Source organism: Podarcis melisellensis (assembly GCF_964234715.1).
Source record: "Podarcis melisellensis genome assembly, chromosome: 1".
Lineage (NCBI taxonomy): Eukaryota > Metazoa > Chordata > Lepidosauria > Squamata > Lacertidae > Podarcis > Podarcis melisellensis.
Window position 1 is genome coordinate 103,650,205 of NC_138528.1, and position 24,316 is coordinate 103,674,520.

The 24,316-nt window shown below is 42.2% G+C and overlaps 1 long non-coding RNA gene across 1 annotated transcript in view; it reads left to right on the forward strand.

Annotated features, from left to right (window-relative positions):
- The first annotated feature begins 12,948 nt into the window (after window positions 1-12,948).
- The window catches only part of LOC309380452, a 244,569-nt gene continuing 233,201 nt past the window's right edge, over window positions 12,949-24,316 (forward strand). The window contains exon 1 of the long non-coding RNA XR_014172940.1: window positions 12,949-13,018. This is a non-coding gene — a long non-coding RNA (uncharacterized lncRNA). The remainder of the gene's footprint in view (window positions 13,019-24,316) is intronic.

Consider the following 24,316-nt stretch of genomic DNA (forward strand, 5'->3'; position numbering starts at 1 on the left):
ATTTGTTAGTATTTCAATAATCTGGAACTCTGTTGTTCTTGCTCATTTTTCTCTGCTTAGTACCAACTGGAAGAAGTACAAGTCATGCCATGCAACCTATGCAACATTCGGCTGAAGAAGGAAGTAATTCAGTAAGTACCAAGGAAAAGCAGGAGTGTCGGCTGGACAGCTAACATTATTACCATGCGTCTGCAGGTATCCAGATCAAACACAACCTGTAAACAAGGGATGCCCAGGCAAGGGTACACTTTTTTTAAAGGGCAGTTGCGATTTCATCTTCCCACCTGACTCAACTGCTGGCGCCAGCCAGCAAATGACAACCGGTACTTGGCAGATCACACCTTCACACACCAACTAACTTGAAACCAGCTGGCTGGGTTCTGTTGCCTTCCTCGCTGTGGATTTCCCAAAGTCCTGCTATAAAACAGTACAATTACTACAGGTCACGAACATGAAATGCCACTAACACTTCCCGCTGTGACTATGCAATAGCCTCCCAACAGTAGCACTGTAACGTGGCAATAATAATACCCCAGCTGTAGCCACAATCACAGAAATCACTGACAGTGTCAGTAATGTATAAAACCCCATGTCAGCTCAACTGTACTTGCCAAAAGGCATTCATCAATTTCACTGCTTTTTTTAATCTACCGTTTAAAATGGGCTGGTTTTATTGTTGGAGTTTTAAAAGAAATGTGTAGGGTAAATAGGCCCTGGCTGAATTACACTCACTCACTCACTCACTTTTTCTTTCTTTCTTTCTCTCTCTCTTTCCCCCTCCATCTATACAGATATATAGCCAGCAAAAGGCACTATATGAAAGTTTTATTTTAATCGTTCCAAAAAATGTTCCTCGTAACCACTGTGGATAAGAAGCAAGTGTTTCAATGAGACGTTGAACATACACATGACTGAGCATCAGGGGTTTAAAAACTGGCTTTCCTGTCGTTATGTGCTTCTCGGAAATAGGACGAAGATGTGCAGCCCCGTTGACAGCCAATTGGCTTCAGAATCAGTCAGCTGGTTGCTAGCAGAGAAAGAAGATCTCGGAGGAGGGGAGAGAAAGGAGGGCTCTCCCTCCCTCTCTCTCTCTCTCTCTCTCTCTGTGTGTGTGTGTGTGTGTGTACACGCAGCAGAGTACAACCATTGCAGTCTTGAAAGACAAAGAAGCTGAAGCTGCCATTGTCCTATGCACATTTATTTGGGAGCATTTCCTAAACGCTTAGGATTAAGCTGCCCACCATCCACCTCTTCCAGTCTAGCCACCAGTTGGATTCACGCTGGATTCTGAAAGCTGGACATTGCCTACTCCCCCTTGGATAAACAAATAGGTATGGACTTCTCCATAGTTTCGCAGGAAGGACTCCACTTCCCAGAATGCTCAGCGGAAGGACTAGGAAGTGAAACAATGAGAAGGAAAAATACAGGATGCTATGCAAAAAGGGAGGTGAAACACTGGACTAAATGTTGGCATGTCTCCTTGTTCTTGAGCATCCTTCTCATAAACATGTTTGGGCTGCTTTTAAAAAAAAAAAAATCATAATTGCACTTTAATGCAGAATAGGAAGAAATGAACGAAGCCACTTGAAAGAGAATATAGCCAGATAGTTTAAGAAAGAAAACCCCCACAACCGCTTAATTTGCTTTTAAGAACTGCAGGATGGGCAAAGCTTAAAACTTGTCTACAGTGATACCTCGGGTTACAGATGCTTCAGGTTACAGACTCCACTAACCCAGAAATAGTACCTTGGGTTAAGAACTTTGCTTCAGGATGAGAACAGAAATCATGCGGCGGCGGCACAGCAGCAGCAGGAAGCGAAAGTGGTACCTCAGGTTAAGAACAGTTTCAGGTTAAGAACGGACCTCCAGAACGAATTAAGTTCTTAGCCCGAGGTACCTCTGTAATTTCATTGCACATCTACATACAGACCTGTAATTCATCTATTGCACTGTATGGTATAAGGCCATATTAGATGTGGCATCTTCTTTGGTTAAAAGCAGCATCTGAGGAGGTGTGATATACATTGGGGCTTTTGCACACGCATATGGAAGCAGTTGTAGGTGTAACTGGGATTGCTATGCATGAGATGTTTCTGTATGTAAACCTCATGCAGCTCCAACCACAGAAGAACCTTCTGTAGAGGCTGCACATGCACAATCCCAGCAGGTAAGCTGGATTCTTATCAGTTTCTGCAGCCAGAAAGATGTCTTAGATAGAGCCAGCATAAATGAGGGCATTCCAATGTGCTTTTATGAATGGAGTTGCACTAGGGATAAATGGATAGAGACCCAGGAGGCGAGAGGGGCTCTTAAAACTGATCAAAGGATACCGTTAGTAGGTGCAATGAGTTTCAAAAGTCTCTATGCAGCCAAAAAGGAGGCAGGCAAAAGATAGAAAGCTTTGCCTTCCTACATCACATCACAACACACACACCCATCCTCTATGCAACTCCCTGGAAGGAGTGGGGGTTGGGCAGAACCTATGGTAATTCACCTGTGCCAGCACGTGCAATAAAGAAATAATGGGATTCAACTAATTAGTTAAGGAAACTGTAAATTAGATTAAGTGCAATGTCTGCTGGATTTGGGGAAGAAAACATCCCAAACTGGTGTGCTGTTTACAGAAAGATCAACAGTCTTTTGGAGAAGTTCTAAAGGGATTTACACCAACATTTGAGAAATGAGCTTTTCTGCCCTGCTCAAATGCTTGATAGCAGGCGCCCAGCAGGAGCGTCACATGAAGAACGCAGGAAATCAATACCACTATTTCATCTGAGCAGTCTCTTTACCAATCCCCATATAAATAAAAGGGATTATCATCTTAGGCCCCAGCCCTGCTTAACTTTAGCCCCATAGGTAGCTTTTTCTGAAGACCAGAACAGGGTGGCCAAAATCTTCTTTCTCTCTCTCTACATGAGCAACTGGAATGAAACTGATAGAAGAATTCTTCTTCGCCTCTCTTCCTCTTTCACCTTGATGTATTATTTACTGATAGAGAAACACAAGCATCCTTAATATCCTATCATTCCACAGTGTTTTCTTTTATTCTTACAGGACAGCACGCTGGCCATTTTAATTGCGATTCTAAAGAAAATGGTCTGGTTTCTTTTATTAAAAACAACAACACAACCACCATTCCTGAGCTCTCACTATTTCAATCCCTTTGACTGCCTGTACGTCGGTGTAAAAAGCAGCAAAGCATCCCCTAAACTTCATCAGATAACACCTTTATGATTAGTGCATTAAATTATGCTAGGGATGTATGGGAAGAATTGAAAGCCTACTTTGAAAACTCCATTAATTTCAGTGGACTAAAGTTCAGCTTGTGCCAGCTGAAAACTCAAAAAGAGACTATAAGGAAACTGCCAGGTTTTTTTTGGGGGGGGGTGTTCAGTGGTGCCATTTTAGTTCCGTGGCAGAGCATCGGCTTTGCACCCAGAAGTTCCTGGGTTCAATCCCTGGCATCTCCTGCTAAGGCAGGGAAAGACTTTCGTGTGACACTCTGAAGAGCTGCTGCCAAGTTGTTATGGACAATACAGAGCAAGATGGACCAGTGGTCTGACATGGCGTTAACTGAGCACCTTCTTAGAGGAGCCAAAAGAGTTCTGAATGTTATTGTTCTCTTTGGCTAAGGCCAGCTCCAGATCTGACGGGTGGGCCCCTTCCATGTTGGTGGGTACTGGTCGAGTCATGCCATTCACAGGGAGTTCAAAAGAGTGGATGCTGCAGAACCAAAGGATAAATTTTATGCCAGGGCAGAACAAGCATTTGACCAATTACTAATAAAGTGGAATCTTGGTTGTCAAACGTAATCCGTTCCAGAAGACCAAAATGTTCGACAACCGAGGCGCAATGGGCAGTCAGCAATTTCAACTGAGAAAATTGAGAAATACACCTTGGAAGCCGTTCGACTTCCGAGGCATGTTCGAAGACGGAAGCAATTACTTCCAGGTTTTCGGCGTTTGAAAACCGAAACGTTCGGCTTCCGAGACACTCGAAAACCGAGGTTTCACTGTAGATAGATATGAGCTAGAAAAAGAATAGCTGTATGCGGAAGGGGCACTGACTTTATCACAGAGCCAGACCTTTACTGCTTAAAAATAAATAGCCTAAACCAATATCAAGGAAACACCTATCTCCCTCCAAAGCAAAGGCAAGAGAATCTGACTGCTCACTTTCCCATGGGTGGAGAGTGCAGTGGCCATAAACAGTCCCTGCTTATATCCAGTGAACCTGGATTTTAGATTCAGAACAGAGGAAAAAGAGGTGCTTCTTCTCATAGCACATGGTTAAACTATGGAATTTGCCCCCATGAGTAGTTGTGATGGCCACCAGCTTGGGTGGATGTAAAAGGGATTAGACAAAATCATAGTGAATAATGCTGTCAGTGGCTACTAGCCACAAGGACTATGTTCAGCCTCTCCTGTCAGGGACACTATGCCTTTGAATGCTAGTTTGTGGGAATCACACAGTGGTAAGTGCTGTTGTACTCATGCCCTGCTTGCCAGCTTCCCATAGGAATCTCACTGATCACTCTCCCAGCTGGATGCTGGACTAGGTAGCCCTTGGTCTGGTCCAGCAGAGAGCTTCATATGTCCTCATATCCAGTGTTAGGTAAAGGTAAAGGAAGCCCTGACCGTTAGGTCCAGTCGTGACCGACTATGGGGTTGGGGTGCTCATCTCGCTTTATTGGCCGAGGGAGTTGGCGTGCAGCTTCCGGGTCATGTGGCCAGCATGACTAAGCCTCTTCTGGCGAACCAGAGCAGCGTACGGAAACGGTGTTTACCTTCCCGCTGAAGTGATACCTATTTATCTACTTGCACTTTGACGTGCTTTCGAACTGCTAGGTTGGCAGGAGCAGGGACCGAGCAACGGGAGCTCACCCCGTCGCGGGGATTCGAACCGCCAACCTTCTGATTGGCAAATCCTAGGCTCTGTGGTTTAACCCACAGCGCCACCCACATTCCTCATATCCAGTGTTACTTTTCCAGAAAAAGAGGTGCCAGAACTCACCACGAATGCCTCCCTTGTTCTCTTAGAATGGCAATGGAGCCCAACTGAGAGGTACCGGAACTGAGTTCCGGCACTGAGGAAAAGCCCTGCTTATTGCCCCAAGCCAGGAAGCATTCTGCGACACTCGCAAAGCAGATGCTTAAAAGTGGCAACTTCCATCAAGCGCCTGAAATAAATCTTCTTTCTTTCTTTCTTTCTTCCTTCCTTCCTTCCTTTTCTTTCTTTCTTTTCTTTCCTGACCTGAGACCGGCTGCCAGTGCACATGAAAGAAATTACAATAGCTTCTCAGTCACTGCAGCTCTGGTTCCTTGTGCACTATAGCATTTGTCATTGCCAAAACAGCAGAGTTTAATTAAGTGTTGTGAGCAGCCTAGTGAGAAACACACTTTAAATTAAACCTCTGTACATGCAGCTATTGGTTCTTTACCTCCTGAACAATCAGCGGGGTGTTTGGCATAAATTCTGTCTCTCTAGGTAAAAGGCGGCTCGGTGCACCTCTAGCAATTCATAAATGATCCAGCTTTCCCAGAACCATATCTTATTAAAAAGTGCATTTAATTATTTCTCCGTTTTAAAGACCAGTAGATGGAGGCGATAATTAATGTGCCTACCGCCAAACATTTTATTTACTCTTGATATATTAATGGTATTATTAGGAAGATGCACCACAGTTTCAGAATCTTAAAGGTGGGAAGGAGGGGGAAGACAACTATTTTGAGGGAAACTTTGTGGCTCCAACAACAACAACTAAATGTTACCAAGAAAAATGAACCAGAATAACAGAGTATTAAATCACAACTAACGTAATAAAATGCATTTGGTTGGAGCCAGATAAAGCGAATGGAACTTGTGTAAAGATTGAAATTAATTGAACAAGTTAGTCCAACTGAACTAAGTTCCTTCCATTAACGGTCTGGATCCAGGGAATTATTTTGAACGCCTTTCTGGGCAGAGTGATGTTACATGAGTGTTGACAATGGCATATAAAGCACTAAATAACTTGGGGCTGAAGGAGCACTTCCTTCACCAATAACCTGCCCAGGTGCAGGGGAGTTCCTGCTGGGCAGTGCCACAGCACTCTGAGGTTCAGGGGCTGGAGGTGCAAGACAGGGCCTTCTCCGTGGTGACCCTACAGTTGTAGAACTACCTCCCTTCTGAGGTGTGCCCTGCACCATCACCCTATGTTGTTCTATGACTGATCAAGCCACAGCCCTTTATCCAGGCCTTTGGTTGAGTAGATGTCTTGCTTCCTCCTGCACTGCTGTGCTCTGGGGTTCTGTGCTGCTATTTTGTTGTTTAATAGCCTCCAATGTTTCTCCAGTGAAAACAGGGGCGTCCTAAGGAAAAGCTGGACATTCCAGGTTCAAATCAGGAACCGGGATGGTTTCTGTAAATCTGGGACTGTCCCTGGAAAATAGGGACACTTTATGTTGTTTGGCTTGTGCTTTTGTTTTATATTAATGCAAATGTACTTGTTTCACTTGTGATATTTTTGTAAAAACAACCACAACCTGGGGGTTGGTGAAGAGTGGCTATAAATACAAATACAAAATAAATAAGATGAGGAACAATAGCTGCTTGGTATGATCCACAGTGTCTCACTGACTGTAAAGTGTTTAAATATTTGTTTGTTTGTTTGTATCCCGCCTTTCCTCCCAGTGCAGCCCAGAGCAGGAAACAACATGTAACAAAGCAATAAAAGTATCTTTAAAGCATCTTTAAAACAATTCCAGTACAGATGCAGAGTGCAAACAGTTGTGCTGATCAGTTCTGTATCTAATGGGATTACTGCAGAAACAAATTGGTTTTGCCGCCTGGAATCTGTACCTACAAAAGAAATGAATTAGAGAAATTGCCAAGGCGATGAACAGCCTGATCAGATTATGCTTTTTGAAATCAATGGGATTCTTTCCATTTATATTCACGGGAAATGAAGAATTCCAGATGCTAACAAGGATAAAGTTTCATATCCTTATAATTGTCGTTTTTCTTTCCAGTGCTAGACAACTGGTGGCTGTACATTATTTACTTATTTATTTAGTTTTTAACATGCTTTTCAGTTTGATAATACTTCCAAAGCGGATGTCAAATTATTATTATTATTATTATTATTATTATTATTATTATTATTATCATCATCATCATCATCATCATCACACTATTGTTTAAAAAATGAATATAGACAATACGGTAATCAGTAGAAGACAGCATATAATATGAACAGCTTCTATGAAACCTGAAAGCAGCCGTAAAGAAATAATAAATAAATAAAATCACTGATCAGTTCAAAGCATAAGAAAATGAAATCCTTTGGAATGGGCATCCAAACCTTAACTAAATTCCTGTTGGTAACACATTTCTGGGAAGGGTGGTCCAAGGGTGTTCACCAAAGAGGAGGCTATCTACCTGAAAATTTTAATTTAGGTTTATATGATCAACAGCACCACAATCCAAAACCTGGTCTTTTGGAAATGAGTAGAGCTAAGTAGTAGAAAGTGTGGGGGTGGGGAATTCAGGAACAGTCATTAGGGGCCTGGGAAAACTGATGAGCAAGAGTAGAGATGGGACCATGAGGCCTAATCTTGTGGGTTCCAAAAGCAGAGCACTGAATTGTCTAACTGATCCCTGAGAAACAGATTGAATCTACCAAAGGGTTGCTTGCTATTCATATTTGAAGGCAACAACCTATTTGAAGGCAGCGTACTGCACAGATGTGAGGGATTATTATTTTCATAGCAGCTAAAATTTATCTAGTATCCTCCATATGTTAAAAGGCTGATAAATAATGCCGCACATTTGCCCAGCGAACTGTAAAATCCATACACGGCTAAAAGGATGCCTCATAACTATCACCAGTGTTTAGCATTTTCCCACTCTTGCTGGGATCTGAAGATGTATAGAAACATCTCTTGCATTAAAGACACAAATATGACATCTTAGTGCATTTCTTCCCTTAAAACAATACCTTGCCTTTACAGCGTTCATTGTTTCGACGCCTCGTTCTCCAGATATAGTTTTGTTAACCAGCTCTGCCCACAAGACTCAGGATCAGATGAGGCAGGATGGTAATGGCATGGATACAAGCACAGTTGTGTAAAATAGCAGCTGAGCAGGGAGGCTGGACAGATTCAGAATCCCAGGGGGCAGGAATTTTATCTCTTACTCTCCCTGACATGCTCCTGACAAGCATCCCTTCTTAAAAGCAGAACTTCAAAGTGTCCCTGTTTTCCAGAGACAGTGCCTGATTTACAGGAGCTGTCCTGGTTTCCGAGTTGATCCCGGAATGTCCTGCTTTTCCTTAGGACATCCCTATTTTCATCAGAGAAATGCTGGAGGGTATGGAGTTATGTGACCCACAAGCCAAGGAGATAAGTAACTATACAACCTTTAGAAAGCCAGATTTGGGGGGGGGGGTTATAAATTATTATTATTATTATTATTTCCTGCTGGTGGCACAGCTGCCAACCACTTAGCGAAGTGATGCCTTAAATAAATCTCTGGTGAAAATAGCGTGAGGAATTTCATCTTTGGGGATTCCTATATGAGCTGAACCGGCCCGCACCTCAAAGACTAAGGTGTGGACCACTTAGCCTACAGTTTTCTCACTTCCCAGTTCTCAGCACAGAAAACATATGAAAACACACATTCAAATGTGCATTTAAAATGTGAATTGTTGCATGGATCTCTTGTATTAAAAATGATAATAAGTAATGTGGAAACAGGATGGAAGAAATTTATGGGTGAATTCATAAGAAAGTGACACTGACTGGAAAAAATGTGAGTTGTCTATCTTTAGCTTAAAATTAAGGGGTTTTTTTAGAAAATCAATTGAATTTTATAAAGCAATGTACAGCAGTAGGTTGGTATTTTAATGTAAACCTACCTAATGAGTACTGCCTGAATGAAAATGTGAAGCAAAATGCAACTATCCTTCAAAATACAAATTTCTCCAAATGCTGTGATTCAGTTCCCCAATGGAAAACTACATATAAAAATGACTATGTTGTGGGAAAGGGTTCGGGAAAATGTATATATCAGTGAAAACAATGCACAGAAATGTACTATGTTAAAGGGAAAGCTTGCAAAGATGTGTATATTGGAACAAATGTGCATGAAAATATTATTTTCGTGTTTTTTTATTTTTAATGCAAACTGAAGCAGAAATGGGGTAAACTAAAGACTGGAAGAATGAGAAATGAAGCAAAAATGAAATTAACAGATTTGTTCTATCCATCCAAACCTTGTAGAAAATAGGTTCTACATGTACTTTCATATGGTGTTGGACTACAACTGCATGACAAAACACGGCTACCTACCTGTGACAAAACTTGCAAAGCATAGATTTGACCCTGTGGCCTTTCAGACAAACAGTCCTCCAAAGTTCAGCTCCATACTACAGGCCCTATGAACCATTCCATTCTTTTCAAAATTAAAGCCTTCAGAGTGTGAGTCCACATAACTCCAAAGCCTCATTTCCCCAATATTCATTAACAGCTTGAAATATGGAATAAAAAGACCTCCACTTACATTAGCTGAAAGCAGAGCTAAGCCTGGCATTAGAGATGCGATATGCAGCCTAAATTCAAGTAGACACTGCTTCCCACAGCATACATATACTTTGGGGATCTATTAGTGGCTGTGATGTGACAATATTAAAAGCACAGTCTAAAAATAATGAATAAAAGCTAGCCGTTGGGGATGGAGAATCGTTTAAATGAGTTAGACATTCCCCGAGGCTGCCCTGTAGGTTACCATATAGAATAGTGGGTGTTACTGCATTTGTATTTCATTCCCAGTAACACCTCTGATGCCATGAACTTGGGATGACCGCCTCCCCCCCTTCCAAAAACAGCTGTGCCACAGGACATGACTAGAGAGCTCACTCAACAGAAGACAGATGTTGACCCAGATGTTGAACCTCCAAGAATATCAAGCACACCCTCAGAAGCTCAAGAGTTGCCCACTGTGTTGTTTTATTATGGCCTCTGCTCCAGATGACCTGTTAATTGAACATTCATCCTTATTTGCTTGCACAAAGCTTACACAGAGTTTAAACCATGTCCAGCATTTGTTCTGATTTGTTTTCAGGGAGGTTACACAATAATGAACATTTCTCTTGCCTATCTTTTGAGTTGCTTGCATGGTGTTTAAATGTCTTCCTGTTTATTATCCTTTCACCTCGTGCTGCTCAAATCCCTGTCACTTTTCTAACGGCAAGTGGTCCATTTTTCAGTGGGGAAGTAGATTTGCTGTACTAAAGTGTCAGAGCCTTATGATCCACTTTAACTGTGCAAACCTAAATTTCTGGTATGCAGAACACTGATAATCTGGACTCAACCTACTACTGTTCCCAGTCTATTGCATCAAGGAAAAGGATGGGGTGTGCACTTCCAGTCATTATGCATCCGAACACACTTCACAGTTATCTGTTAAGATCTGACAGCTGTCAACTGATGAACTGATGTCAGCAGGAATGAAAAGAATGGTCCAAACACAACCAAAAACTGTAAGAAACTAATATATACTTTCACACACTTATTGTTTAAGCTCAGCTCTTGTTGCAAGTAGGGATGCAGGAGAATTCCAGTGAAAACAGAAACAAGAGCAGAAGTTGAGGATGTTTGCTTATTCATCCCATGCCTGGAACTGAAATCAATCCAGCGAATGCAATCGATATTCACTCTTACCGCTGCTTTCAGTCCACAAACAATAAGCAATTTCCCCCCATATTCACTGTGTTTCCTTTGCATTGAAATGAACGTGGTGGAATAACGTAACAACAATGTAATTTCTCCACAGCAGATGAATAATGTAGTTTTTTGCCAGAAGATGAACTGCAGAGGAAAAGAAGCAGTTCCACATGTGTCATGGTCATCTTACATCCTTAACCACAGGGAACGAGGTTTAAAATATTCGTGATAAAAGGCTCCAGTGGAAAATAACTTCAAAATATGTTTTTATTCTTGCGCGCTAAACTTTCAAGTTCTTGCGGCCCCTTTGAGTGGATCACCGCATGGTGCCATTTATTAAGCTGTGACAAGTCTGTTAATTACTGCTTCTCGAATTCAGTCCATATCGCCACTCTGATTATTCCAGTGTGTTGCCATCTGGTGAAATGAGAGGTGCCATTGGCACTTAAGAAGTCACAAACACTTATCCCTCTTAGGGCTGTTAGGTTCACGCATTGCAAACGTAACCTGACACGAGGCCTCGGTTTGCGGTGAGAGGAGGCGACAAGGCCACTGTGATCAGAAAAGATGGCCAATGCTTTTTGTCACCGCTGACAAAACTGCCAATGTAATCTGCGAGGAGATTCCATCCCCAGCTTACTTCCAGCTATGCATTGAGCCTGACAGCTCAGCCTTCAGTAGACTCAGGGTTAAATTTAAAAACCCACCGCCGTTTACCATGAACCTTAAACAAACTTGCCGCAGCATTTTTCTTTGAGTCGACTGACATTTTTCTTTATGTTTCATCAGTCGTATCTGAGTGATCAGACAGCCACTACACGTGGTACACCCACCAGGATTATTATCTAGACCAAAAGCCCAAAGCTCATTGTAGCAGGCATGTAATTCTTTACAATGTATGCCACGTTAACTGTGTTGGGTTATCTATTCAACAGCTGACTGAGCTGGGCTCTCAGGCTCTTCTCAACAACCATGTAAGAAGCGATGACAATTGTACTACTTTATAACAGCTGCATGGAACTCTGACATACACTTCACAGCAACCAGTCATCTATATAAACCAATTTCAAGAGCAAAATTGCATGGTGCCTCCACTCTGTTATAAACACAATGATACCCACTCAAAGCTGATAAATGTACTGTATTCCTCTAGAGCTTTAAAGAACAAGTTCCTTGCATGTGAGTATTCTTCCCGGCAAATTAGGCCTCTTTGTGTGTTAGTCCATAATTTAGTTTCACAGTCTCAGACTTTGTAAATCTTTAAAAAAAAACAAAAAACCCACACAAGTAAGACCCAGATATTAATATTCTGCTGCATTACACTAAAAGGCTCTTATTATCTCCACTCTCACTCCTCTTGCAAAGCTATTGTAAGAATCGGATGAACTAAAGTCGAAAGCAAGGTATTAACAGTAGTAAGTAATTACGGTCTTAAACACTAACTCCCTAGCAATTTTCAAATTAGTGACTGTATCGTTTCATAGGATTACATGCAATATTATCTTTGAAAAGGGATAAAACATTACAGCAAACAGAACACCCTTGAAAGAAGAAAAAACATTCAGCATTAACCACTGTGGAGCTGGGAATATATTAAAGATTAATAAAAACAAATTAAAAACATTTTGCCAGACCTGAACTTCTTTAGTTCTGTGATATGGCACTTTGACACCTTATCGAGGTTTCTGACTTCTTGGAGATTTCACAAGTACACTCCATCACAGCAATGCAAATTACACCAATACACAAATCATAGCAAAATTTATGAGATTTGGATTTTGCAAATATTGTCGGTTTTCCATCAGAAATTCCCATCGAGATGGTAAACACAATTTCTCTGTTATATGCGATGAGATAGTCTCATATGCTGTAGGTCTTATGCACTGTGTACATAATATATACAGTAATGTCAAATATGGGAGAAATGAGGAAATAACCTTTCTTCCATTAACCCTAACAATCCCAGAGAAAAAAAGAAGAAGCAAAAATAATAATTGTGGTGTTGAAAGTAAAAACTCTAGATTTTCAGCTTAGCAAGGTAAAATATAAATCCACAATGCCTTGCAGTTCTTTGTCCTATAGAGATTTTTATGAAGCTTCCATTATCTTGTGGTGCTTAGCATTTATAACTTTGTGGACCCAAATGCGTAAAACAAAAGTATATCAGAATGCCTAGAGACAAAAACAACATTTTAAATTACACTGCTATATTTGTGCACATAGAAATATTATGATGACTACTACTACTGCTAATAGTACAGTGGTACCTCAGGTTACAGACGCTTCAGGTTACAGACTCCACTAACCCAGAAATAGTACCTTGGGTTAAGAACTTTACTTCAGGATGAGAACAGAAATCGCACGGCAATGGGAGGTCCCATTACCTAAAGTGGTACCTCAGGTTAAGAACAGTTTCAGGTTAAGAACGGACCTCCAGAACGAATTAAGTTCTTAACCCGAGGTACCACTGTAATAGACAGGGGGGAGGGGATAAGTATGAGAGAGACAAAAGTGTGAAGAAGGGTAAAGGAATTGAGAGGGATCAGGGAGCAAAGACTGAGGGTGAAATGGGGATCTTCAGCCACAGTGTAACTCCAGGGATAGAGGGAGATGAAGGCAGAGCATTTTTATATTTAATGGGATTGTTGTACTGTGCATTTTAATATTGAATGTTTATATTCTAATGCTTCTGTATTTGGGTTTTTCTATTTGTAAACTGCTTAAATACCTTTGTAGGTGTAAAGTCCACTGTCAGTTTATAAAAGGAATAAGGTAACACAAGGATATTGAGAGGGATACCCAGAGCAAGAGAAGACTCTGGAAATGTCTTATATATTATCTTCAGATAGTTCACGATGTCCCACAAAGACTGGGTTTGAGTACTGCACCCATAAATGTTACAAGTTTGCTCCCCCAGTTTGCCCAGTCTTTAACTTCATCTTCATGGAATAGTAGCATAAATAGGAGATGGTTCCCCTAAGGGAGTAACTATCATTCCATACAGGCCATGTGAGGGATCTATGCTGCTCCCAGCCCTTGAGTTGAATGTGGTACCGATATGGGCATCATCCCAGGAAATGCTGTCATGGATTGAGCTTGTCCATGACCCTGCCAAACTTGCTCACATGGCGGATACCTCCTTGTGAATGGGTTAGAAACACCATGGAATTGAAAACTCCTGCTCCAGTCGTACACAAGAGAAGAAAAGCCATGACAACCAATTTGAGAATTGAAGATCGAATTCTATTGATACAACAACAGGATTGGAAATCCCCAATTATGTTAGGGTGGCATCTAATATTTGAGAGAAAAAGATCTGGAAGGGAGAGAAGAATCTATAAAACTACCAAGGGTTTGCCCCAGCAGCACATGGCTGGATTTTCCAGAAGCAAAAAGAAAGGGCAGAGCGAAGGCCTCGGTTCAGAATTTACTTTAGCCTGTAGATGTTGATGCAAACTCAGTTTACTCTGATTTAACCTTTTCTTGTTAATTTATATCTGTTCAGCTTGCCAGCCTGTGGCTGCCAACTAAAGCATCCCAAATCAGCTGTCTTGCATTGAAAGGTTTCAGCTTTGGATGGAGGAAGCCAGACATTCGCTGAAGTTTCCCTCCATAACTGATATTGCTAATTGAAGTCTTTAAGCAATGACTTGGCTCCCCTCAAAAAATCATCCGGCAGGTGTAAGAAAGCAAAATGAAAGGCAGTCATTCAGTTATAGTGCCTTTTCCCCCCCCTTTCCCCCCACCCTCAAGCAATAATCAAATTATGTTTTCTTTTACTAAAGGTTTCTGTGGATGGCAGCCTCACTCATTTATTTCCAAACCTATTAACAATAGCCGAGGTTGTATTTTTTCCCGGGCAACACCTGCATTCTGAACTAGCTGAAGGTCTCAGCCTTCAGTGGAACAATGAATTTGCCATGTTCAACCTACATTTCTCCCTACAACTTCATTTTTATTTTATTTTTTGTTAAAGAACATGCTGCTTATGATGGGAAGGGGGGGAAGGGAAAGTAAATATATAAACCAGCTGTAATAAGTGATTAAATTGTCCTCCAGGCACATTTTGCATAGGACTATAAAGTTCTGATTAATAGGTTATCTAATGTATTAACAAGGGCTCTAGCAAACACAGCACAATATTACCAGCCATTTCTATTTCAAATAGAGCTGTAAGCAAACAGGTCACCGGAGTTACAAATTCTGGCCAACAAGGCCATCAAAGCTTCTGAGATTGCTGCTTTCTACCCAGTAGGCTTTTTTTTTCTTCATTGTAAGCTTAAATGCTCCCATCAGGCTCCCAATTAAGAATGACCATAAAAATAATATAGAAGGGGGGGACTGCAGAAAACAATGCCCAGCTTCGGAGAGAAATTGAAATAGCTCTATGAGCAGGCCACAATGCTCCTGACATAAAGGTGACATTTAGAACAGAAAGTCCCTGGGTTATGATGGTTATTCCAAAACTAATTTCCTTTACTGTTTGGAAAGAAAGACCAAGAGAGAAAACCATTCTGTTTCCGAATGAGTGAATGGATGCATCTCAAAGAACAGAGATTTGAGCAGCAGCTCCAATTGAGAAATCAAGAATTAAATCAGAAACTGAATATTCATTTAAGGCAAGAAGAGAAGTGCCAAGAAATCACACTTTGGGGGGGATGGGGGGCATCCTGCAACTCAGTGCCATTTACTTAAATGGACTGGATGTCCAAAAGATTCAGGTAATTAGAATTCTGGACAAATGTGAATATTTATTGACAAAAGAAGTGAAGCACCACCTCACGCCTACCGAAAAGTAAGTCCTATTAAGTTCAGTGGGATTTGCTCCCAAGAAAGTATGCATTGGGTTGCTGTTGTTATTTATTATATTTATTAAAAATACAAGATAAAAACACAAAATACAGAAGAAGAATACAGAAGAAGAAGAAGAGGAGGCGGAAGAGGGGGGAGGGAGGAAGGGGAGGAGTTTGGACTTGATATCCCGGCTTTCACTCCCCTTAAGGAGTCTCAAAGCGGCTAACAATCTCCTTTTCCCTTCCTCCCCCACAACAAACACTCTGTGAGGTGAGTGAGGCTGAGAGACTAGCCCAAGGTCACCCAGCAGCTGCATGTGGAGGAGCGGGGAAGCGAACCCGGTTCACTAGATTATGAGTCCACTGCTCTTACCCACTACACCACACTGGCAAGAACAAACCAAACCAATAACCCCCCTCCCCTTCCCACAAACACATTTAAAAGGATATAGGGTCTTAATCAACCAAAGGTCTAGTTGAAGAGGAACATTTTCACCTGGCATCTAAAGGTGTACAATGAAGGTGCCAGGCAAGCCTGCTTAACTCATGGATTAGCTACGTGGAATAGGTACTGGGAGTAAGCTGGAATGGTAAGTATCTGGCTGCAAACTTATCTAGAAGGAGATAACTAGGAGTTTCATATCACACATATGTTGTCCCATATAGATAACCAAACTGCCCTAGGTGAGTTTTCTCACTCTGGGTCACTTACAGATCACTGATACAAATGACTAAGGCTAAACTAAGTTTTCAGCATCTGGAATCTGTATCTATGAAAGGGCCTGTGAACAACTACACAGCAGTAGCCAATGTATGCCCCCCCCCCATTGTGGACTACAATTCAGTCCAACATCTCTCAGACCATTGGCAATACAAACTGGGCCTGATGAGAGTTCAACACCACAACATCTGGAGAGTGCCACAATGGCTATCCCAGAGCTAGCAGGTCAGGAATGCTATTGAATAGCAAATCCTTGAATTATTCTACTAGTACAGTGGTACCTTGGTACTCGAACGGCTTGGCTCCTAAACAAATTGACTCCCAAATGCCACAAACCCAGACGTGAGTGTTCCGGTTTGCGAACGTTTTGCAGAAGCTGAATGTCCAACATGGCTTCCACAGCTTCCGATTGAGTGCAGGAAGCTCCTGCAGCCAATCGGAAGCCGTGTCTTGGTTTCTGAGCCATTTCGGGAGTCGAACGGACTCCCGGAACGGATTAAGTTCGAGAACCAAGGAACCGTTGTATAGACACTTAAGGCACTATGACTGTCCAAGCCATGCAAAAAATGAAGCATTAAATGTTACTGAAGATAAGGACCAACCAAATCATTTGATATATCTTATTTTTGCTTCATTCCATTTGTTTCCAGCTCTGTCAAGTACCCTAAATGCATAGGCGTTGGGGCCTTACTTGAATCAAAGTCAGCTTGTCTTGAGAACTTGAAGAACTCCCCCCCCCCTCCTTTGAGCAGGCATGTTTGGCAAGCACGTTTTCTTCCCCAAGATCACCCAGCTTTAATTTTAAATTTCAAAAGCCTTGCATTTAATCCCTTGAGTTGGCCTGGTACCTTCCACCATCTGTTCAATGGTTTTGTTATACCAGTGTGCACCTGCAGAGTTTTTGCAACGTTTCAAGCTGACTGCGGAACAAAAAAAATTTTTAATCTAAATAATTCTAATTTTCATAAACTAAAGACTTCCATTCAGACACCACAAACTGGCCTGATGCATTTGATTCATATATATTTAAAATGCCTGGATGGGGAATGTCTGTGTTTCTTAGAGACACAACGTACCTGATGTTTTTGCTCTAACAGAAATCAACAACATGGCACAGCAAAAACAAACAAACAAACAAACAAACAAACAGGAAAGACTCAAAATACTGTTGTGTGAAATGACACAAGTCAGCCACCACGTCTTCAGCCAATCATGCCATGCAAGGTGCTATCACACAAGTGACTTTCTGGAAGGCCAAGGGAACAGATGACCAAAGGCAAATGAGTAGCTGAAACACACCTGCTGAGCACTCAGGTGTGTTCTTGGAGATCTCCAGACTACAGCATATGGCATAGTGGTCTGGGTGCTGGAACATAACCTGGGAGACCCAGGCAGGCTCAAATCCTCACTCTACCATGAAACTCACTAGGTGACCTTGGGCCCATCACAGCCTGTCAACCTAACCTGCCTACCACACAGGGTTTTTATGAGGATAAATGGAGAGAGAAAGAACCATGTACACAACCCTGGGCTCCTTGGAGAAAGAGATATGATGTAAATGTAATAATAAATCCAGGAACATAACCCAGCGCATCGGTGGAAGAAGAAGAAGAAAAAGAAGAGTTTGGATTTGATACCCTGCTTTATCACTACCCGAAGGAGTCTCAAAGCGGCTAACATTCTCCTTTCCCTTCCTCCCCCACAGCAAACACTCTGTGAGGTGAGTGGGGCTGAGAGACTTCAGAGAAGTGTAACTAGCCCAAGGTCACCCAGCAGCTGCATGTGGAGGAGCGGAGAAGCGAACCCAGTTCACCAGATTACGAATCTACCGCTCTTAACCACTACACCATACTGGCTCCCAGTGTGAAGCACGTGTTAGCCTGTTATGGCACTTTACGCGCCCAATTGGACACCCCCCCAAATGGTTGTTGCCTGTAAATAAAGGGTAGGATTCAAAGTAGCGCTAGGATGATTTGCTCCATAAGTGCAAACATTTCTGCTTGCTGGATGAAACAATCTCCCCTTCCACCCCTTGCACGCTTCTCTGGGGATTTTTTTGCAACCCCGCAGAGTCAGTTTGGCACTGCCCCTCTGCCACCCCACTCCCTTGTGCCGCCACACCACTGTGCAGCAGTGGCACCCACAAAGTACCAGCAGCGCTTGCCGCCAAGATTTCAGTGAAGTCTCGCAAAATCTCGTGTGTTCTGTGAGATCTCGCAAGATCTCACCAGAAACAACTGCCAGCCCTGCTTCTCCACTTCCAGTGGAGACGGCGGGGCAGTGGCAGAGGCAAGGTAGGCGCCTCACCCTGCTTCATCAGTGGGCTTGTAGTTACTTCATTTGGGATATGTAATTTCTCTCTACTCATACTCCACTGCCCAATCAATTACTATTTACTGGTTCAGAATGTAAACCCATCTTCTAGGCATGTACAGATTAGCAAAGAGCGCTGGGAGTAGACTGCATTCAGGGCAGCTGAGTACAGTCAGCAGGATGGTCAGTATTTGCTCTTGCCACCTGGAATATTATTGTGAGCATGCTCAGCAGTGTTCCAAGCACAGGGAACCCTGAGCTCCTGATGTACAGGCAGTGTGTTTCCCAGAGTCCCTTTCACCTGGCACACTGTTGTTTCAGCATTCTTGGAACCAGGGAGAAGCAGAGACCTAGATCATCACAGCTGCTTCCACATACAGAAGAAGGAAACAGCAGAACAGAGCTCAGGGTTCATGAGTGGCCATGGGAGAGAAGGGCAATTTGTATGTGTGTGCATGCGCACACACACACACACACACTGGTGTCCTATCAAGCAGAATGAAGTCTCTGAATTTAGCCTAGGAAACAGATCAATTTCAAATTGTTTTGGAAAACAGCTACTATTAACTAAGCCCAGTTCTGAATTGAGAAGAGATCACTCATCAGTAATGTAATTCCATCTCCAGTACAGCAGCTAGAGCCAAATAATGCCCTGCTATGCTTATGAATAGGGAACGGTTCCAAAACAGTGATGAGCCTTATAAAGACATTTTAAAGAGATGTCTGCAATGGGCATGAGCAGAACATACTGTATGAGCTGCCTTAAGTATTTCTAGTATATGCTGGTACAGGTGAACAAAGGTTACTAGCTAAGTCACAACTTGCATGTAATAATTCTTCACATAGCACCTTCTGTCTATGCAGGTACATTGGGCTGCAAGGAAGTATATGGGCAGCAAGCCACATCCTATAAAAACTCTCCGTGTCACACATCCTATCCTATGGAATATAGAACTGAGCCTTGCTTGCTGCAATCTACATATGGTGCAGAAGCGGCTGAACATAAACACTCACAGGTAATTAGCATTCAAATGGCCTCACAGTGCTTACTGTTCATTACATAATGGGATTTTTCTTTTCATAAAGACTGAATAGTTTTACTAAGGCTGCAGCCAAAGCAATATGTTTCATCCATTCACATTTAGATGCACAGCTTTATTGGGAGAAATTTGCACTAAAATGCTGGCGAATTTTCGTGAGGATATTTTTTTTAAACGCAGAGAGAGAGAGAGAGAGAGAGAGAGAGAGAGAGAGAGAAATTGATGTGGAACTGTGGAAGACTGAATTTAAGATGGAAAAAATGAGAAACTCAAACTGACATATTAATCCATTCCTAATGCCAATACAGTGGTACCGCGGGTTAAGAACTTAATTCGTTCTGGAGGTCCGTTCTTAACCTGAAACTGTTCATAACCTGAGGTACCACTTTAGCTAATGGGGCCTCCTGCTGCCGCCATGCCACTGGAGCACAATTTCTGTTCTCATCCTGAAGCAAAGTTCTTAACCCGAGGTACTATTTCTGGGGTAGCAGAGTCTGTAATCTGAAGCGTATGTAACCTGAAGCGTATGTAACCCGAGGTACCACTGTATGTGAAGTGAATTGCCTTTCCAACGTAGTTCTCAGTGAATCTTGGCCTAGTAGAGTGTTTGTTGCCAGTCACCCACAGGTCAGTTTCGCCTGGCACCAGCCTTGCAGCACTAGGTTACTGGCTTGCTGTAGGGTCCTTCATTTCCCCAGCTCATTCCTAAGCGGAAATATTTGTAGCAGAAAAACCCTGGCCCTCTACAAATGCTGTCCCAAGCAGGCATGGTTCAGGTATGCCTAGGCCTAGTGGGCATATTTCAATATGCCGTGACACCCCACATTTCTGGGCTCAGAAATACAAACACCTGCGGCTTGCAATGCTAACTTCAAATGCAAGGTAAGCAGTATGGTCCCAAGAGTTGTTCTTTCTTTTGGGTTGGAATAGAAAGGAGTTCCTGCATAAGTTTGGATTTTTTCTGAAAATCCTCCAAAAATGTTCGCATCTGGTGACACTTCTCCAAACTGAGCTGATGAAGTTTGCCCATTTTTATCGAGAACCTTCCTATTACAAAGTAAGCAAAATGTATGCACATCTGAAGTTGGGATGTGTGTATGAGACCAGGCTAGATTGTAGGAGGAGAGTTAACAGCCCCCTTGTCATTGGTCCCAATTCTGATCAAGGGCCCCCATAGCACTCATTCTGGGCAGGAGGGAGAATGCCTCATAGGCAATGAATGCCATTTAGAGGGTAAAATGAGTGGAGTGGAGGGTCATTTGAGAACGTCCATTCCTAGAGAGGAGGGACAGACCAAAGACATACAAAGTGAACAGAGTGGCTAATGCAGACCAACTGTGCTATGGTTTACTGACACTCGGGAGATGGCACAACTGTTCTGTTGCTTAAAGGAGAAAAGAGGGAAAGAGGGGATTCTGAGCCCTGAAAGAAAAATGGGGAAAACACAGAAGGATATTTGGGTGATGAAATCATAAAGGTAAAGGTAAAGGTACCTCTGACCGTTAGGTCCAGTTGCAGACGACTCTGGGGTTGCGCGCTCATATCGCTCTATAGGCTGAGGGAGCCGGCATTTGTCCGCAGACAGCTTCCGGGTCATGTGGCCAGCATGACTAAGCTGCTTCTGATGAACCAGAGCAGCACACGGAAACGCCGTTTACCTTCCCACTGGAGCAGTACCTATTTATCTACTTGGACTTTGACGTGCTTTTGAATTGCTAGGTTGGCAAGAGCAGGGACCGAGCAACAGGAGCTCATCATGGGGATTCAAACCACCAACCTTCTGATTGGCAAGCCCTAGGCTCTGTGATTTAGACCACAGTGCCACCCGTGTCATGCAAATCAGTAAATGCCCAGGGTAGAAGCACACTTATTTTTCATTTTTGGTAGAATGTCTCAGGAGTAGCAGATAGCCCTTCCATACCTGGCTGTAGGTAAGACATGTGTAAAGCTGTAGAGAAAAACCAAAACAAACATGTGATCAGTGGCGTAGCGTGGGGGTGCAGGGGGGGCTGGCCGCACCGGGCGCAACATCTGGGGGTTAGGGTTAGGGGGCGCAAATCCATGGGTTAGGGGGCGCAAATCCACGGGTTAGGGGGCGCAAATTACTTGCCTTGCCCCGGGTGCTGACAACCCACGCTACGCCACTGCATGTGATAAAAGCAAGTAGTACACTCTTATTGTAAGAAACCCAAGATGCAGCCCTGAGAGGGAGCCTCATCTGCCTGTTTGTTACTGTCACAACAGGTAACCAACAAATGGGGACAGTGACATTTGTGCCCCCCCCCAAAAGAACAGGTTACACAGGTCTCCAGTCTAGTGCTCTAAACTCAGTGCCTCAGCTGCCACTGTTTCCCATGGCATAAGCTACTTCCATGACATATGCCTGCCTGCCAAACTATATGATCGCATAGAAAACTGAGAGTCAGCATGGTGTAGTGGTGAGAGTGTCAGACTAGGACCTGGGAAACCAGGGTTCAAATCCCCACTTGGCCATGAAACTCATGAATTGAGGAGAAGGGGAGAACCATGCACCTTGAGCTCCTTAGAGGAAAAGGTGGGATAGAAATCCAGTAAATCCGGGTGAATTTGTGAAGGTGAAACTGAAATATGTTATATATTGCAGTAAATCAATCAATACATAAAATAATAATAATATGGAGAATAATTTTTCATTCATTCATTTAAAAATCTTTAATACCACTTAGTGTAGCAAACCCCTCTAAGCAGTTTACAGAAAAACAACAGAAATACAAACAACATCCATAAAATGTCCTAAAAACTAAACGAAAGGGAACAAGTCAGCTATATACTGTATCACAAATAAAATTGAGCAGCTTACAAAACAAAAGTAAAAATTAAGAGTCAAGAGTCCAGGAGAGCTGGTTCAGAAGATAATAAAATACAGTGCAGATCTGATTGGGTTGGTTTTTTTTAAGAGGTGCTAGCAGTGCAATGCGTTCCATTGATACTGCAGCTACATGTATGGGTGACACAAAGCAACAGTTTAGCAGGATTCTCTCCCCCCTCCCCATCATGTAATTGGCATCATTTTTGCAATCAAATGAAATTAAAGAGCTAAGATGTCACCTCATATGCTTCTTATGCAATTAATTAAAATAAATAGTTATCCATTTCTCTCGGTTAAATATTTTGGCATAGCTCATTGTTAAAAATGGCTTAGATCTAAATAACTGTCCTCCTGCTCCACAGGGAATTTAAAGATTCCACAGATGTGAATAATTAAAACATGCAGTTGGCATTAGGAAGGAAACTATTACTTCCCACCACCAGCAGACACTTGTTACATTTACAACACGTGACGGCTAAAGGCTTCATAATCTAGAAAAATCCCGCATATTGCATTTCCTTTATATTTATCATAGTTCAACAAGGAAACCCTTCCATTTGGGAAATGCTCCTTCAGCAAATTATTTTATTGCAAACTACTGGTGTGTTGTTGCTTTTAAGTTCTTGAGAGGGAACTGCTGCACTCAGTTAGAATTTTGTTTAAAAGGAAGGGGGGGATCTCCTTAAAAAAAAAAAGGCCTACGCTTCAGTGTGTTATAATACCACTAAAAACCCACAGTATTTAATTTATCAAACCTTCTGATAGTGAATGAACAAAGGTAAAAATAACAGGCTAGTTATAAACTAGTACTATGATGATGACATTGTGAATTATTTAAAAAGGGCATATTCAATGTGACCATAGAGCCATCAATCATAATAGACATTGATGAGAAAAAGAGGTTTCAGTCACTTCCTATCTGCCACGAGAACAATTCTATCTCACAGGTAGCTATGAAGTGCCGGATGACCCGGTGTCACTTGTATTGTTGCTCTACCCTTTGAGCGGAGAGAGTAGATTCTCTCAATATTAGAATCGAATGAGTAAATAAATTCTCAGTTCACTGCCACACTCCTTCAGAGTGCACACTTCAATTTGTCTAACAATAGAGAGGACAGAGAGGCAGAAATCTCTTAAAGCAAGGATGAATTTTTTATGGAATGTTCAAATCCCGCTGCAAAGAATAGGGGTTTTAAATGGTAGCAACACTTCTTTTAGCCGAAGCCCCCAGAGACAAAATCTTCGGGAAATGTTTTGTGTTGGATTCACAGGGCCGCTTCGAATACTTCCTTTCCCGGGAAAGGCTCCGTTTTTTCTCTCGTTTTTTTTATGAAGCCTGCTCCATTGTATACCACTGATCTTTTAGGGCAGAAAATTAAAGTGCTACATTTCTTTTATATAAAAAGAAGAGGAAATAAGGAGAGAGAGAGAGAGAGAGAGAGAGAGAGAGAGAGAGAGAGAGAGAGAGAGAGAGAGAAAGAAAGAAAGAAAGAAAGAAAGAAAGAAAGAAAGAAAGAAAGAAAGAAAGAAAGAAAGAAAGAAAGAAAGAAAGATTCTTACAATGGCAAAAGCCCATTGTATGATAGAACCATTTGAGTCAACCTTAACTTTGACATTGCAAAAATAAAATCTATCACTGGCAAGGAGATGATTATTGGTGAGGGAATTGCCAATGCTTTATTTATTTTGGATTAGCCTAGAACCTGTCTTCCAATTGATCCCTCAACCATATATACATATATATATATATAGTGGTACCTCAGGTTACATACGCTTCAGGTTACAGACTCGGCTAACCCAGAAATAGTGCTTCAGGTTAAGAACTTTGCTTCAGAATGACAACAGAAATTGTGTTCCGGCAGTGCAACGGCAGCAGGAGACCCCATTAGCTAAAGTGG